At 37.5% G+C, this 18139-nt stretch overlaps 1 pseudogene; it reads right to left on the reverse strand.

Annotated features, from left to right (window-relative positions):
* Positions 1–12974, reverse strand: part of LOC141419470 (golgin subfamily A member 7-like) — a 77622-nt pseudogene extending 64648 nt beyond the window's left edge.
* Positions 12975–18139: the final 5165 nt, after the last annotated feature.

Consider the following 18139-nt stretch of genomic DNA (forward strand, 5'->3'; position numbering starts at 1 on the left):
ATGGATTCCTTTTGTTCACCCTAACATCATTGTGTTAAGGTCTACTCTAATACAGTATGAACATTACTAGAAAGCTAGCTCTTGGCCTCAATACCGATTCACAAATAATGAAAGCAAGGTTTCATATTTTAATAAGAGCAGAAAGAAAGCAATCTTAGACTGTTTCCTCACGCAAAAAGGTTACAAAATTGCATTTTATGGATCTATATATTATAAAAGAGAATTGAATCCAAATTACATTTACCTTCATACATGTTACAGTCATTTGTCCCAAACAATCAAATTTTAAGATCCCTTCTGCAGGTTGCAGTTTAAGTTTAAATTCGTTCCTTTTCCCCTCTATTCTGAGCCTGAGAGTAAATTCCTGAATGCCTTCTGTTTAGTTAGATTTGATTTGACATAAGAACTTTAGACAATATTTTTTGAAAGACAACTTTTACATATTAACTATAATAGTTTAAGAACTATTCTAAAGATGTTTACATACAAACACATTTAAGTGCACATTTAAAATTTTTTTAATGGAGGAAAAAAACCCTTAAAATTGACTGCAACAACCAGTGAGTTGTTTTCTGAAATTTCAGGGGAAAAATAAGTTTTTGTACAATTTTTGATAGTCTAATGCATTAAAAACAACCCTTTCAGCCATAGGTTCATTATAATTCTCCCTAGGGGGTAACATGATGGACTCAAGGTTCTTTATTTTTGTATACATTACAGCAGATCTTTTTAAACTTCCTAGGTTTCTTGGTTTGTTTTGTTTTTCCCTTTATATTCCTCCCTGGCTCATGACCTGTGAGTTAGGACCCTTGTCCTTCATTTTTCTTCCCCTGTGAGTATAAAAGACAGTATAAGAGGCAGAGGCTTGGCGGATGTGCCCAGTCCAAATGCAGCCTTGTACTGGGTGATGCTAAACATGACACCAGTGGAGTTGGGCCACTGAGCCAAACTGCCTGGGCAGTTATAGGGGAGATACAGAGAGTTACATACCTCCTCCACCCCTCCTGGTTTCATCCTCGGGAGAAGCAGGACTCAGAGGTCAGCCCAAGTTGCAGGGGTCAGCTTCTGGAGTGCATGAAGTGGTCTGAGATTCCTATCCAGGGGTCCACTGCTTCTTCCATCCTGAGTTCTCCCACTCTTCCAGGATCTCTTCCATTTATCTTCTCCCTCCAGGGAGTCCTTCAGAGTTTCATTCAGAACTACTAACTAGTTGATGGCACTAAGTCTGACCTACTGGCAGGAATAAAATTCTTTGCTTTTCATTGTTCCCAGTGGACCCCATAAGATTTTTTTCAAAGGGCTTTCAGATGGAAAACATGTTTTGTTTCCCACATGTAACATGACAAATATCAGGCAAACAAACAGCCATGTAGAGCTTTCTCCTCCAGAGCCAAGGCCAATAGACAGGAAACAAGTTCCCTTGATCAAATGGAGATCTTTAAGAAAAGACAAACCTCTTAATTCCTTAGTCTTTCTCAACCTGAGACTTCTATCCCAGAAATAGTTCCAACAGATTCTTTGGTTTCCAAGGACCAAATCCCAGCAAGACCTTCCCAGAGAAGGCAGAGTCAGGTTTTGGGTGTGCAGGACCAGAGACTTACCCAAGTTTAGGTCTCAACTTCTTACAAATCCTTTTGCTTTTTCCCCAAATGTCATTACAAGAGCCAGTGGTCTGTTTGCAGTTCTTGAAGACAATGGGAATTCCCCGGAGTTAATTATATCCTAGCAGTTGCTGGGAATCATCCTCACTCTTGCCCAAGCATCACTCACAAGAACTCCACTGAAATGGAGCCAGAGTTCAATCTGGGGGCTTCCTAACACTCAAAATAGTAAAGACCCCCTGTGAGTGCCATCTGGGTTTCCTCAATTTTGTTACTGGAAAGCTTCAATGCTGGTCCCCTGGCCTTCATGCCAAATCACAAATAATAGGGTTATGAGGAAAAGGAAATTAGGCTTATTATTCATCAAAGGAAGAGGAAGACAGGGAAAGTCAACCTCTTAAAGCTCTGCTGTCCCACTTCTAAGAGAAAATATCTGCTTTTTTATAGGGGGCAATTAGGACTGTTTGAAATACTTGGCAAAACATATGTCCCACAACTTTGGCTTTTATCTTCTGGTTTCCTGGTGCCATGTGTCTTCCATTGACAGAGTCAATGGAAACTCAGTGGTCAGAAAGAGATAAGGAGAGAGAAGATTGCCTGGTTTAACTGAAGAGTAAAGAATATTAACTTTGGTTTCTCCAGGAGCAGAGAGAGAGTCAAAGGGAAAAAATGTCATTTTGAATAACAAGCAAAGGAAACTGGCCAGCATGCAAGATTTTCTTTTCCCTTTTGTAGTCCTAGTTACATATTTCCCAGTGTCAGTTTATTTCTTCTGTTTCTTTGTAAAAGGGACATCACTATCACATTATTGTTTCCTGTCTTTAATTTCTGGGCCCAAGTAAGGAGTCAGTGTTCCTCAGCAAAAGTAGCGTTTAAGCATCTGTTACATGAACTCAACTTGATTATATCTGCAAAGACCCTAATTTTAAATAAGGTCACACTTTCAGGTTCTAGACAGATGTGAATTAATGGGGCACACTATGCAACTTCATATACAGAGCTTTGTTTATCATGGTTGAATTAAGCAAAATGAAAAGCTGCCGATAGTGGAAAAACCTGGCTGGTGGCTTCATTGTCATTTAGCCCCCATTGAGGAATGATAACTGTTGTCAAGAACCTAGAGTGATCTATAGCAATTGACTGACCTGTTAGAAATAGTGGGGTGCTGCAGCCATCACAAATCAGACATGTGTTCAAAAGCTGATGGGCAAGACAAAATTTACTACTGCAGAAATGTGTACCTCTGACCAGATTCAGGCAGGTGAGCATACCAGCAGGAAGTCCGCTTGGTTTTTATCTCTCATGCAAGTCTGCCCCTCACCCTGAGGGATGGGTTTGGGTTCACAATCTTCAAGGGAGACTACTTAGAAAAGGGGCCCATGTGGTAAGGGAGACCTTGAATCAGGGAGAACAAGAAAATTCTTTTGTGCAATATTCATCTTTAAGCAAGCAGTTTGACATTAGGACACTTGGTGATAAATAGATCTTTATTTGATCACAAGAACCTTTCAAGAGCCTGGTGACAGTGGCTCACACCTATAATCCTAGCTACTCAGGAGGCAGAGATCAGGAGGATCATGGTTCAAAGGCAACCTGGGCAAATACTTCTGCAAGACCGTATCTTGAAAAACCCTTCACAAAAAGAGCTGGTGGAGTGGTTCCAGATGAAGGCTATGAATTCAAACCCCAGTACCTCAAAAAAAGAGAACTTTACAAGGTCAAGCAATGTTTCACAAGGCATGTAGGTGGCAATTTGGGGAGGTTATCTGGCATCTACACAATGATGCCATTATTATATGGTAACTCTTTTGACAAAAAAGATTTGACTTTAGTTGATTCTCAAAAGGCCTTAATATATTTAGACAGGATTGTAGACTTGATCTAAGTTTGGGATGTGGTAATGTAGACCTTCTGAATCTATTTGTAATATAAACCCTTTTAATCCATAGTTTATAGCTCTCCATGCATTGTCAGCAGGGAGCTTAAACATACATGGGATACACACATACAGGGACACATAGATGTTGTAGTTTGAATATGGTTTAACTGTACCAAATCTCATGTTGAAGCTTAATTCCTCAATTCAGTCTTTAAGAGGCATTTGAGTCAATGAGGGATCCCCCTCATGATGCATTTGTTTTGTCTCATGGAAAGAAGATAGCTATAACATGAGTTTGTTACCTTTTCTCTCTCTCTTCCATGCATGTCCACTTGCCTTTTGTTTTCCATATTGAGCTGAAGTTGTACAAGGCCCTTACCAAAAGTCAAGAAGAAACTGATGCTGAAAAAAAGTATTTAGGCATGGGGTGTTGCTCACTGGTATTTTGTGCAATGCCCTGTGTTCCATACCCAGCCCTATAGGCAGACTTAATTTCTGGATGGATCTATTGACAACACCCTGGTAAAGAATTATAGGAATATCTGTTTCCTTCAGGCAAAATTAGAAGATCAGCTCCCTGCTAGGTCCTATTTAGAGTACTTAGTTGGAGAATCCTAGCCCCTATGCCTCTGTCTTTTTGGAGACAGCAGATGAACTCTCCCTTTATGGGATAGAAGATTAACTTCCTGGTTGGCCTTGCTAATGTCACTTACTTCATGGAGGGGTAGTTGTAAGATTGGCTGGGAGTGGGGCTATATTTTTGCCCAGTTTTTTCCCAATGTTGTTTGGCTAGCGGAAGGTGTTGTTAAGGCATTCTTTCCCAGGTCTTTGGTACAGTAAACAAAATTACCTTAGAGCTTCTTTTTTTGTCTGCTTGTTGATGATTCTACTAGGAGCCTTTTGGAGTGCATTATAAGGATAAATAGGGGAGCTATCAGAAAACCCAGGGAACTGATCACCTTGTCATTACTGAAGTCCCAAGGTCCTTAGGGATTCTGCCTTCTTCCTTCCTCCTTTTAGAGCCTTCTTATGATTTTTTGTTGTTTGTTGTTTCAGGACATTTTAGTTGTAAGTGGGTAGAATTAGGCAGTGACTACTTCACTGTGGAAATTATCAGCACCATTTCCCAGGCAATCTGAATCTGAATCATTAATAGTCATAATGACCTGAAAGGAAATCAAACAGAAGTTAGACTAAAATGTCTTATCTGGACATAAGGTTATGGAAGTACAGAACTGAAGGTGGCTCTTGCAGAAACTAGTCTCATTTCTTCCTTTTACAATGGGGAAATCAAGGCTCAAAAAGATGACAAAACTTGTTATAAATCAAACAGCCATGGTATTGGGACTAGAAACTTAGACATATGAACTCTTAGCCCTTTTCACTAATCTATTTGCCTCTCTCACCTACATTCCTTACTATTTTCAAATACCAGTATGTTATTTTTCAAATCTCATTTTTTTATGTTGTAAGTAATCAAAGGACACCTACATTTGTACCAGGCTTGATGGATACTTACATGTGTACCAGGCTTAAGAAAGAATAAGGTATATTTATTGCTTTTTAATAATGATGAGAAGAATACATGTTCAGAAGAGAGGAAACAAAAAAGAGCAAAGGCTTAGTCACTTCTCATTATCAGTTTAGGGAAATTGTTGCTTACGATCATCCAATTCATCAAAGTCAAAGTCATCAGGGAGACTTTCAGCTTTCCAGCTTGGGTGTGGATTCAAACTTGGAAATATGATCAGATGAGTTTACTTACCATTGGCACCATTTCAAAATCCTTTCATTCAGTTTCAAGGATGGTGACTCTGAAGTTTTTAGGTAAGGATCTCAGATTCTTTCTCAGCTGAGTGAGTTGTCAGAGCTCAGAAGAATCTTGAACTTCTATACAAAAGTCTTTAGGTTTTCTCATAACACTCACATCCATTATCTCATTTGATTTTGAGAGATCATGGAATGTATATCTGGTGACCAGGATTTATTATTCTTTATTTAGCAGATGAGGATTGCAAGGTTGATATTCTGAAGTCATAAAGAAAACAATCATGACACAGTCAGGACTGAATGAACATCTAGCTTTCTACTATAGTGCAATGTCACAGAAAAGAGAAAATAAAACAGAAATGCCTATAATCATGCTCAGTGTTTTGATCAGTTTTCTGAAACAGTCTTCCCAAATGATTTGGTTAAGCTTGGGCATCTGTTTCCTGTTCTGCTGTTGTGACAGCCAGAGCAACTTCATTTAGTGTCACAAACTTTGGAAAAATATAAAGCTATTTTTAAAGAGAAATCCATTCAAAATCACCATAAATAAAACCATGTAGCTCTATAAACAGTGGAAATTACCACAAAACTTATTACAAATTAGCAAAATGCTACTTTTTTTTTTAGCAGTACTAGTGTTTGAACTCAGGGCTTCATGCTTGCTAGGCAGGCACTCTACCACTCTGCCAAACCTGTTTTGTTGGGTATTTTTGAGATAGGGTCTCCTGAGCTGTTCGCCACAGCTGGCTTCCAACCCTGATCCTCCTAATCTCTGCCTCCCAAGTAGCTAGGATTACAGGCATGAACCACATGGCGCCCAGCAAAATGTTACATTTTTTAACATTTTTTAAAGTTTGGAAAAAAATAGTTCATGGTGAGTAGTCTATTTGAGATTTGAGCTCAACTGGGATTGTGTTAAAGAGAAGGGAGTCTCTACTCCCATTTCCTGCATGGGGGCAGGAAATGTTTCTTTTTTCCATTTCTCCCCACTTTTATCCTGTTATACTAAATTTTCTTTCCTAATAAGCTTTACTGTTGTTTTTACTACAAAAAAGAGAAAGACAGTGACAGATAAAGAGAGACAGTGACAGAGCAGCCACCAGGGACACAGAGGCAAAGGCACACAAAAAGGTAAAAACAGAAAGTTGTGAGATGACAGAGAAGGGAGTGAGTGAGATAGCAAACAAGGTTGAAGAGAGAGAAAACAAGAATTGTGAGTGAGGGAGAAGAGAACAATAAAGATGGAGAGAAAAGAAAAGGTGTATAGAAAGTGGTACAGGGACTAGAATGAGTGGGAAAGAGGAATGGATGAGAAAAAAGGGAAGAGATAAAGAAAGAAAAAATTTTTTTCTTTTATTATTCATATGTGCATACAAGGCTTGGGTCATTTCTCCCCCCACCCCCACCCCTTCCCTTACCACCCACTCCACCCCCTCCCTCTCCCCCCAACCCCCTCAATACCCAGCAGAAACTATTTTGCCCTTATTTCTAATTTTGTTGTAGAGAGAGTATAAGCAATAATAGGAAGGAACAAGGGTTTTTGCTGGTTGAGATAAGGATAGCTATACAGGGCATTGACTCACATTGATTTCCTGTGAGTGTGTGTTACCTTCTAGGTTAATTCTTTTTGACCTTTTCTCTAGGTCCTGGTCCCCTTTTCCTATTGGCCTCAGTTGCTTTTAAGGTATCTGCTTTAGTTTCTCTGCATTAAGGACAACAAATGCTAGCTAATTTTTTAGGTGTCTTACCTATCCTCACCCCTCCCTTGTGTGCTCTCGCTTTTATCATGTGCTCAAAGTCTAATCCCATTGTTGTGTTTGCCCTTGATCTAATGTCCACATATGAGGGAGAACATACGATTTTTGGTCTTTTGGGCCAGGCTAACCTCACTCAGAATGATGTTCTCCAATTCCATCCATTTACCAGCGAATGATAACATTTCATTCTCCTTCATGGCTGCATAAAATTCCATTGTGTATGGATACCACATTTTCTTAATCCATTCGTCAGTGGTGGGGCATCTTGGCTGTTTCCATAACTTGGCTATTGTGAATAGTGCCGCAATAAACATGGGTGTGCAGGTGCCTCTGGAGTAACTTGTGTCACAGTCTTTTGGGTATATCCCCAAGAGTGGTATTGCTGGATCAAATGGTAGATCAATGTCTAGCTTTTTAAGTATCCTCCAAATTTTTTTCCAGAGTGGTTGTACTAGTTTACTTTCCCACCAACAGTGTAAGAGGGTTCCTTTTTCCCCGCATCCTCACCAACATCTGTTGTTGATGGTGTTGCTGATGATGGCTATTCTAACAGGGGTGAGGTGGAATCTTAGCGTGGTTTTAATTTGCATTTCCTTTATTGCTAGAGATGGTGAGCATTTTTTCTTGTGTTTTTTGGCCATTTGAATTTCTTCTTTTGAGAAAGTTCTGTTTACTTCACTTGCCCATTTCTTTATTGGTTCATTAGTTTTGGGAGAATTTAGTTTTTTAAGTTCCCTATATATTCTGGTTATCAGTCCTTTGTCTGATGTATAGTTGGCAAATATTTTCTCCCACTCTGTGGGTGTCCTCTTCATTTTAGAGACCATTTCAAGAAAGAAAAATTTTAAGTAAGGGAACTACTTACTAGTTTTAAAGTAAGAGGCATTACAATATGCCATATTGACCCTTTTAATTTTTATCTTCAATACATAAATCTGCTTAAACAGTCACTGAATTGTGATTATAACCTTGACTACAGAATGGCATATAGTTACCTGGGGGTGCTGAGCAATGGAAGAATATTAACAGAGGTCCTTGCATTTATATATCAATATAAATTATCACTTTTAAATTACAAAGTCCCTCAAAAACATTATCTCATATAAATGACTTACTTTGAGGGTCTGGAGTTTATAGCCATTTCCCTTTGCTATTTCAACAGGGAAGTTCTGAAAGAAAAGGTGAATTTATGGTAGGCTTGTAACTAAAAAAACTTTCATCAGTCCCTTTGATTTTAGTGGACACTTTGTACTTTTTGTACTGTGTTTGCTAGCATTATTATTCCTTGGTGGACCCATACAAGGTACACATAATATGTACAGAACATTATGGCATATTATATATATGGCATATTACTGGGGTAATAAACCCAGCAAACCTGCTTTTAAACAATGCTCATAGTTTCATTCATATTGGGCTTGGAAATCAGATTTCTGTGTGTCAGCAATGACTATTGCTGTTCTTTCCATCACCAGGAGAAAGAAAGGAAGGAAAGGTAACCTGCCATGTGAGTCATGTGACTAAGTTCTGTTGCAAGCCGGGAGATGATATATGGCCTAGCTAGGTCACCATCAGATCTGAGACAAAACACACAGAATGAGTTATAGAAAGTGATTGAGGGGCTGGTGGTGTTAGAAAATGAAAGAGGCATGGAAGAGGCAAAGAGACAGCTCACACACCAGCACAGAGTTTATTATTCAGGCAGGAGCCCTGTGGAGGGGGACCCCAGCAAGAGACCTAGAGCCCACTGCCACATACAGGCTTGGGCTAGATATAGGGGGCTAGTGGAAAAGTACCAGGTAGGTCACTAAGATACCGTTGCTGGGCAACCAAGAAAGATAAGTTGTGGTTAGGTTACTGTCTGCTCAACTGTCCTTGACACCCATCCAGAGAGATAAAGGTTAACAACCATCCCTTTGTCAGTCTTTGGGGTTGGGTGGGAAGTTCCCAGTAAGCCACCTGAAAGGAGGAAAAGGGTCTGGTCCTAACATGGCTGTGGAGTGGCTCAAGTGGTAAGAGTGCCTGCCTAACAAGCCTGAAGCCCTGAGTTCAAGCCCCAGTGCCTCCCCTTCCCAAAATAACGTGATTGAGACATTATTGGGCTAAAAGCTATGCTGTTTAGTACTAATTTAAAATATTCTAAAGAGTTAGGGCTATAACTCAGTGGTAGAACATTTGGCTAGTATGTGTGAGGTTCTGAGTTTGATCCAAAGTGCCACAAAATAAAAACTTAAAACTAAAGCAGATACCTTAAAGCAACTGAGGCCAATAGGAAAAGGGGAACAAGTACTAGAGAAAAGGTTAGATCAAAAAGAATTAACCTAGAAGGTAACACCCACGCACAGGAAATCAATGTGAGTCAATGCCCTGTATAGCTATCCTTATCTCAACCAGCAAAAACCCTTGTTCCTTCCTATTATTGCTTATACTCTCTCTACAACAAAATTAGAAATAAGGGCAAAATAGTTTCTGCTGGGTATTGGGGGGGGAGAGGGAGGGGGCAGAGTGAGTGGTAAGGGAGGGGGTGGGGGCAGGGGGGAGAAATGAACCAAGCCTTGTATGCACATATGAATAATAAAAGAAAAATGAAAAAAAACCCTTAAAATAAATAAATAAATAAATAAATATTCTAGGAAAGTAGGTGGGGTTGTATGTGCATGTAGTCTTATCTACTTAGGAGGCTAAAGTGGGAGGACCTCTTGACCCCAGGAGTTTGAGACCAGCCAGGAAAACACACAGAGAGAAATATCTCAAAAAATACTGTAGGAATTTGGAGGAGAAAGCAATTGATGAAGGCTGGAGTCAGAGGAGACTTCGTAGTTCTTGAAGGATAGGAAGGATTTGGATTAGTGGAAATTGAGGTGAAGAGCATTTTAAGTGGAATTATGATATTGAACTAAGTATATTTATATCCTTAAACTGCACTTTGGGCATATTGCCTTTTGGCATCAATAATTTTTTTCTTACACTATATTTTTAATGAGGGTACTAAGGATTGAACCCAGGGCCTCGTGTATGTTAGACAAGTATTCTAACACTAAGCTACACCCCAGCTCTCCTTACATTATTTTACATATAACCATTGCCAGAGAAAGAAGAGTGTCCTAAAAATTTCTTATAAAACTGAAATGATGTAGGGTGTGGTGGTGCAGGTCTATAACTCCAGCACTTGGGAAGTTGAGACAGGAAGATCATGAGCTCCAGGCCAGCCCAGGCAACATATTTATATCAATCAATCAATCAGAAATGAATCAGAGAAACAAAACTCATGGCTTCCTTCAACTAAAACATAATGGAAATATTAGTAAAAATTATGGAGATTAGACAGATAATGTTAGCTGATGTTTATTAAGAAGTTTGTGTGTGTTAGGAGCTAGTCTACTTATTTACCAAGCATTTATTCTTGTAATGCAACAACTATCTGAGGTAGTTACTACACTTTTCTCAGTTTTATAGATGAGGAAACTGTTGCACAATGAGGTTGTAAAACCCTGCCTAAAGTTCACACCTGGGAAAGGACAGAGAATTGAAGTTAGAATTCAAAGATTGAATTCCATGCTTGCTGCCTTCAGAGTCTCAATGCTAATCATTTTATAAGTTTGACTGGGATGAAAGGGAGGGATCTCTATCTTCTGAGGACTAGAGACAAAATGTTAGACCCCAGAAGGAAAGGGATCATTTGGGAGGTTTGGTGGTAAAGAGCAGTAAGTACTCGTAGATCATGCCTGTCACAGGCAACTCGAGCTCTTTAATGGAGAAAATGGTGCCTATCTCTTGCCTTATTTTAAACTGCTGCATAGCATTCCATAATGTTGTCATAACAGTTTATTTGACTAAGGATATTACTACTATATACAATGAACCTACTTGCACATTTGTGCCCATTTTGGTGAATATTTAGGAGCAAAAATTATTGTGATATAAACAGGATATACATTTTAAATATTAGTAGATATTAACTAATGATTCTCCATAGTATAGTTCTGCCTATTTATAGTTCTCTGAGTACAAGAGGACTTCTTTTCTCAAATATTTTCATATACTTTCATCAATTCCTAAAGTGTTTAAGAAATGTTAGCCAATACAGTTGGTTGTTTAAAAGTATCTTTTGTTGCTTTGATTTGTCATTTGGATTTCCCTAACTACTTGTGAGTTTGAGCATTTTTCCAAATGTTGTTTATTGTTCATTTGGGTTTTCTTTATTATTCTTTTTTGTGTGTGTGTGGTGCTAGGACTTGAACTCAGGGCCTTCATCTTGAGCCACTCCACCAGCCCAATTTTTTGTGATAGGGTTTTTTGAAATAGGGTCTTGTGAACTATTTGCCCTGGCTGATTTTGAACAGCAATCCTCCTGTTCTCTGCCTCCTAAGTAGCTAGGATTTATAGGCATGAGCCAGTGGCACCTGGCTTCTTTCTTATTCTTTTACTTTGACTGTTTTTGCTGGATTGTCTTTTTATACATGCCCTGCATAGCAGTTCCCTATCTGCCACATATGTGGCAGATATTTTTCCTGGTCTGTTGCTCCTATTTCTACTTTACTTATGTTTTGTTGTATAGATCAATCCCATCTTACACTTATATGGCACTGATACTCTAGCTGATCTTCAAGGCTCCCTGTGATATTAGCAAGCAACGTGATCTTATCCTAATTTTATTGATGAGAACTATAAATTTTAGATAAAGAAATCTGTTCAATATCACAAAGATAGTATATGGAAATAGCTGGGTTCAGAGTTAGGGCTGTGGCTCTTGTGTTAATTTGCTATTGCTGCTGTCACAAATTAGCAAAAATTCAACTGCTTTAAACCACATATTTATTATTTCACAATTTTGATAGATTGAAAGTATAAAATTGGTCTCACTGGGCTCATCTGAAGGTGACATTAGGGAAGCATTTCTTCTAGGGGACTCTAGGGAACAAGCTAATTTACTTGCTTTTTCCAATTTGTAGAGACCTAAATTCCCTGGCTGACAGCCCTCTTTCTCTATCTTTAAAGCTAGTAATACTAACTGAATCCTTCTCACAATTCATCACTCTGACCTCCTCTGGTTCCCTCTTCTACTTTAATGGACCCTTTTGATGACATTGGGCCTACCCAGGTAATCCACGATAATCTCCCTGTTTTAAAACCACGTGATTAACAACCTTAATTCCATCTGCCACCTTAATTCACTCTTGCCATGTAATATAGTATGTTTAAAGGTGCAACTGATTAGGACATGAAATCTTTGAGGAAGGCATTTTTCTGCCTATTTCTATCTTCAACCTACTGTCTTTTCCACTTAACAAACTATTTGCCAGAGGAGTAGTAGAGATAAGATAAATTGGTTTGGAAAGTAGAGCTGAAAAAAAAATTCCACTGCTTGGAGTATACCCTGAGATTTTATTGTATTCACACTTTTTGGAAGAGTAGTTGTGTTATAATGATATCTGAGTTTTTTGCATGTGAAAAAATTCAACAGCTAGCTCTGCCAGGTTTTCACTATCTGAGCAGATCAGTTTCAATTTCACTCCATTCAGATTGCTGTGAGGACCTGCATAGCTGGGACACCTGGAGAAAGCAGGAAACAGTGCCATGCAGTGGCACTCACAGAGACCCCTAGTGGCTTTCTTAACAAAGAATCCCAGCAGATTTCTCCACTGACCACCTCAACAGCCTTTTTGGACTGGCCACTGTGTGGGCATTGACAATTTTCAGTGTTGAAGAACCCTCAATATTCTTGATCACAGACCTAAATATCTTGTTCTTCAGAAGTACCTTATAGCTTTTAACACTGAAGAAATCAATGGCTACCATAGCTGCAGCCACCGCCTGTAAGTTTTGCCACTCAGGGCTCTGCAGTTGTTTTGCCTCCACAATCTCCAGGTGCTTTAACCAGCTCCCACTTCTGCATGGCTGCTTCTGAAGTTTCCCTGATTGAAGAACCCAACAAGGAACATTGGCTGTAGCCCTTACCATTGCCATCCCCGAAGCCTAGCTACTAGGCCCAGAAATACAGCTGATGTGCCTGACAACACATAGCCACTGCGTATTTCCCACAGCTCTTGCCAACAATGAACATAAAGGTGTCAGCATTGAGGTCTGCTGTAAGTATAGCTAAACATACTAAGAGATGTTTTATGTGATCTTATAAACACAAAGCAAAAACTTATAGTAGATACACAAAAGAAAAAGACAGGAATCAAAGCATAAATGCTACAGAAAATCATGAAATCACAAAAGACAGTAAGAGAGGAAACAAGGAACAAAATATCTACAAAACTATCAGAACACACTGTAATAAGTGACAGTATTAATCCTTACTTATCAACAATTACCTTGAAAATAAATGGATTAAATTTTCCAATCAAAATGCAAAGAATGACTGAATGGATAGAACAACATCCAACAATATGCTGCCTACTAGAGATTGTATTGTCATTAAACACAGCCATAAACTGAAAGTAAAAGAGTGGAAAATGTATTCATACAAAAGGAAACCCCAAAAGAGGTGTATCTACTTATATCAGACAAAATAGACATTGGGTCATAAGCTGTAAAGACAAACTGAAAAAAAGGGTCAATTCACCAGAATGATACAATTGTAAATATATATGCATCTACCTTTAGAACTTGTAAATATATAAAGTAAATATTAGTAGCTATGAAGGGAGAGATGCACTATAATAAAATGATAGTAGGAAATTCAATACTCTACTAGCAATAGAAGGCAAATCATCAAAACAGAAAATTTAAAGGGATAAACTGAATTTGTACTACATTCAGAACAAATATAATTAACAGACATTATATAGTATATTCCATCTCACAGAAGAAATATTTACATTCTTCTCTAGCATTTGCATAACATTTTCCAAGATAGTGTGTCAATACACAAAAAGAGCTTAGAAAAATTTAAATTGAAATCATATTAAGTATCTGTTTCATAATTGTATGAAACTAGATATCAATAACAAAGAGAATCTTAGAAAATCTAGAAATACATGGAAATGAAAAATAAACATGCAACTGAAAAATCCATAGATTAATGAAAAAATCAAAAGGGGAATTTAAACCAAGCTTTAGCCAGTGGCTCATGGCTATAATCCTAGCAATTTTGGATGCAGAGAACAAGAGGATCACAGTTTGAGGCCAGCCTGGGCAAATAGTTTGTGAGACCCTATCTCAAAAATACTCAACACAAAAGAGGGCTGGCAGAATGGCTAAAGTGGTAGGGCTCTGACAAGAGGACGTGAGGCCCTGATTTCAAACCCCAGTTGTTTTTTTTTTTTTTTGTCCTAGTATTTTATAGATTAGGGTTGAATTTAAGCCTTTAATCCATTATCAATTTGCCTGTGTAACTGGTGAGAGATAGGAATCTAGTTTCCTTCTTCAACATTTGGTTTTCCAATTCTCAATATTATTTATTGAAATGACTGTCCTTTATGCAGATAAATGGTGCTTACTTCAGCACTGCTGTAAAAAATCAGTAGGCTATAGATACATGAGATTACTTCTATGGTCTTTATTCTCTGCCATTAGTCTATGTGTCTATTTTTTTGCCAGTATTGTGTTGTTTTGATTAATACCAATTTGAAGTGTGTTTTGAAGTCAGATATCATAATGTCTCATGTTTTATTTCTTTTTACTCATAATACTTTTTTTTGGTGACTGGATGTACATTTTATGATTGTTTGTTTCTAGCTCTGTGGAGGATGCCATTGACATTTTGAATCTGTAAATAAGTTTATATAGTGTGGATAGTTTAACAATATTGATTCTTCCAATGGATGAACATAGGATGCTCTGCATGTTTTTAATTTTCTTCAATGGCTTTCATCTATGTTTCATACTTTTTATTCTCTCTTCTTTTGTTAGTACTGGTTTGAACTCAGGGTCTTGTGCATGCTAGGCAGACACTATACCAGTTGAGACACGCCCCCAGCCCTTTTTGCTTTAGTTATATTTTAGGGAGGGTTTCACATGTCCAGGCTGGCCTTGGACCACGATCTTCCTACTTATGGGCACCTGCTTAGCTGTGATCACAGGTACCTAGCTCATTGATTGAGATTAGGACTTGCTAACTTTTTGCGGTGGTTGGTAGTGAACCATGATCCTCTCAATCTCTGCCTCCCAAGTAGCTGAAATTACAGGCATGAGCCACTATATCTAGCCTCATGCTCTATAATTTTCATTGTAGAAAGTTTTCACTTTCTAGGTTAAATTTATTTCTAGGGTTATTGTTGCTATTTTTGCAGCTCTTATAAATGGCATTGCTTTCTTGATTTGTATTTCAAACAACTGGCAATTTTGAATGGGTTTTTGGTGGAATTTTGGGGGTGGTTCTGTATATGTAATCATGGCATCTACAAACAGTGATAATTTGGCTTCCTCTTTTCCAATTTGGATTTTTTAAATTTCTTGCCTAATTGTTATGACCAGACTTCCAGAATTATTTTGAATAACTGTAGTGGAGGTGAGTACTCTTGTCTTGTTCCAGATCTTTGGCAATATAATGTTAACTGTTTGCTCAGACTTTATTTGGCTGAGGTACATTCCTCATTTGTCCAATTTGATTGACGTTTTTATTATGAAGTAATGTTGAATTTTACTAGATGCTTTTTCTTCATCAGTTGAGATGACCATATGTTTTTGTCCTTCATTCAGCTGCTGTGGTGAATCATGTTTATTCATTTGTATATATTAAACCATCTTTGCTTCTCTAGGATGAATCCTACTTAATCACAGCCAACAACCTTTTAATGTGCTGTTGGATTTGGTTTGCTATTATTTTGGTTAGGATTTTTGGATTTATGTTCACCAAGGGTATTGCTTTATAGTTTCCTTTTTTCTTGTTGTCATGTACTTATCTATTATTGCTATCAGAATGAGGCTGGCATTGTGATATATGTTTTGTACAATTACTTCCCTTTCTATTTTTTGAATAACTTAAGCAGAATGGCTACTAATTATTCTTTAAATGTTTGGTATAATTCATTTGTGAAGCCATTTGTCCTGGTGTTTTCTTTGATGGAAATCTTTTTTTTAATTGCTGGTTTAATTTTGTTACTTTCTTTGGTCTGTTCTAGTTTTCTATTCCTTCATGATTTAGTTTTGGTAAGGTGTATTTGTCTAGGAATATAAATGTTAATAAAATCTGTAATCATCTTTTGTATTTAGGAAATATCAGTTGTAATATTTCTTTTTCAGTTCTGATTTTACTTTCTTGAGTCATCTATCTCCTTTTCTTATTTTTGGTAATGGCTAGTCTATTTTATTTTATCTTTTTGAAGACCAAACTCTTTGTTTCATTGCACTTTTTTAATATGAGAACTATTTTTTTAGTTCCTAGATATATTCCTATAAACTTCCTTCTTGCTACTATTTTTGCTGTATTCTATAGGTTTTTGTATTTTGTGTCTCCATTTTCCTTTTTTTCTTTAAGCTGAAGACATTTAAGAAATATCAAGAAGTAGACTTAGACCTTATCCTGACACTTTTCCTTGAAACAAGTCCTCAGACCCTCATGTGAGAAGTGCTGTACCTACACTCAGAGGAAAAGAACTTTCTTGTCTCTGAATATGGAGGAACTCCAAAAGTAATCTGAATGAAATAACCTTGCTAATTTTCTACCAGTTTATTGCACTAAGCTCATACCTTGCTCTCATCATATTCTTCTGTAACTTCTACTCTTTACCAAATCTAGCACAAAAATATCCAGATTTAACTATTTGGGCCTCCATTTCCTTATGAAAGTTGACATATCACATATAACTTACATTAAATACATGTATATATTTTTCTCTTGTTAATCTGTCTTTTGTTATAAGGTCTTAGCTGAGAACTTTGAAGGGTTGAAGGATCAGGTAGATGTTTTTCTCCCCTTTCATACTTAATACTGGTAACTCAGAAGGTATATTCATATATGTTAAACAAATAATACCAAACTAGCCTTATTTGCCAATATTTACCTAAACAGCATAAAGTTGAAAAACATTTGGTTAATTAGTTTCTATATTTCTGGAGGTTTTAGAAAAATTTAACTTATATAAGTGTATCTCTAAACCAATCATAATAGACCACTTTTATAGGTTTTTATAAATTAATTTGGTAATGCTGTCTGCAAGTAGAAAAATATTCCATATACATAACATACAAAGTGCACATATGTACAAAAATATACCAACAGATGGAAATGGAGACTATACTTTTCCTTCTAAAATTTTAGTCATTTGTCCAATAAACATTAATGTTAAAGTCTTCATTTCATGTGAAATAGTTGCCTGTCACCTTTGTTCCATCCTTTACCTTTATATGAATTGCATTGCTGGAAGATGAAACAAATTAGAGTTACCTGTGTGATACTATTGCTTTTTACCAATATTTATGGAGAAGATTTTTAAGATTTTGTTTTGTCTTGATATGCAGTTGCTTTTGATGTTTCCAAGTCACAATATGGGGCAGGAGGCCTAAAGTTCATGTGACAAGAGGGAATTTAAGAACTGGAATGGGAAAGGAAATGTCTGGCATGAGTGGATAAGAGGGTAGAAGGGGTAGACAGGTTAAAGAGAGAGATATCAAAGAATTCAAGAGAACTGAAAGGAAAATTGAAAGTGATAAAGGGAGGAAAGAGTAGGAGAGGGCTATTGAAAAGGAGAGGTCTTACATGTGCTTTTTCTTTGGGGAGATTTAAGTTTCCCGACAAAACAAATGGAGTTCCAAATTGTTCTTAGTAAAATCATGCCAAAAAGAAAGGAAATCATCGACAGACTTAGCATGATAATGGTGAGATAATCACCAGAGGTTCAAGAAAGAGGGTTTCAGTTGACTGAAAAGTTTCTGTGGGAGAAGCAGGAACATGCAGAGAGGACAAAGAGACCTCACAAGGAACCAAGAAAATTCCAGACCAAGAGTTAGTGAGTAAATCTCTGCTCAAAATAAACAATGAGGAAGAACCTCCAGCCAAGGAGGTACCTTTGAAAAAAAGAATCTTGTGATACTAATTTGGCTTTCAGAGACTGTATTCTAAATTTTAAGAATCAAAATATGTCCTCATTGTGCTCTAGCAGACTGTCTTCTAAAGTGTTAGTTAAGAAGTTGGACTAACCAATAGAACCCAAATCAATAAGCCAGTAGTGAAGACAAAGTTT

This window comes from Castor canadensis, chromosome X (assembly GCF_047511655.1).
Source record: "Castor canadensis chromosome X, mCasCan1.hap1v2, whole genome shotgun sequence".
Classification (NCBI taxonomy): domain Eukaryota; kingdom Metazoa; phylum Chordata; class Mammalia; order Rodentia; family Castoridae; genus Castor; species Castor canadensis.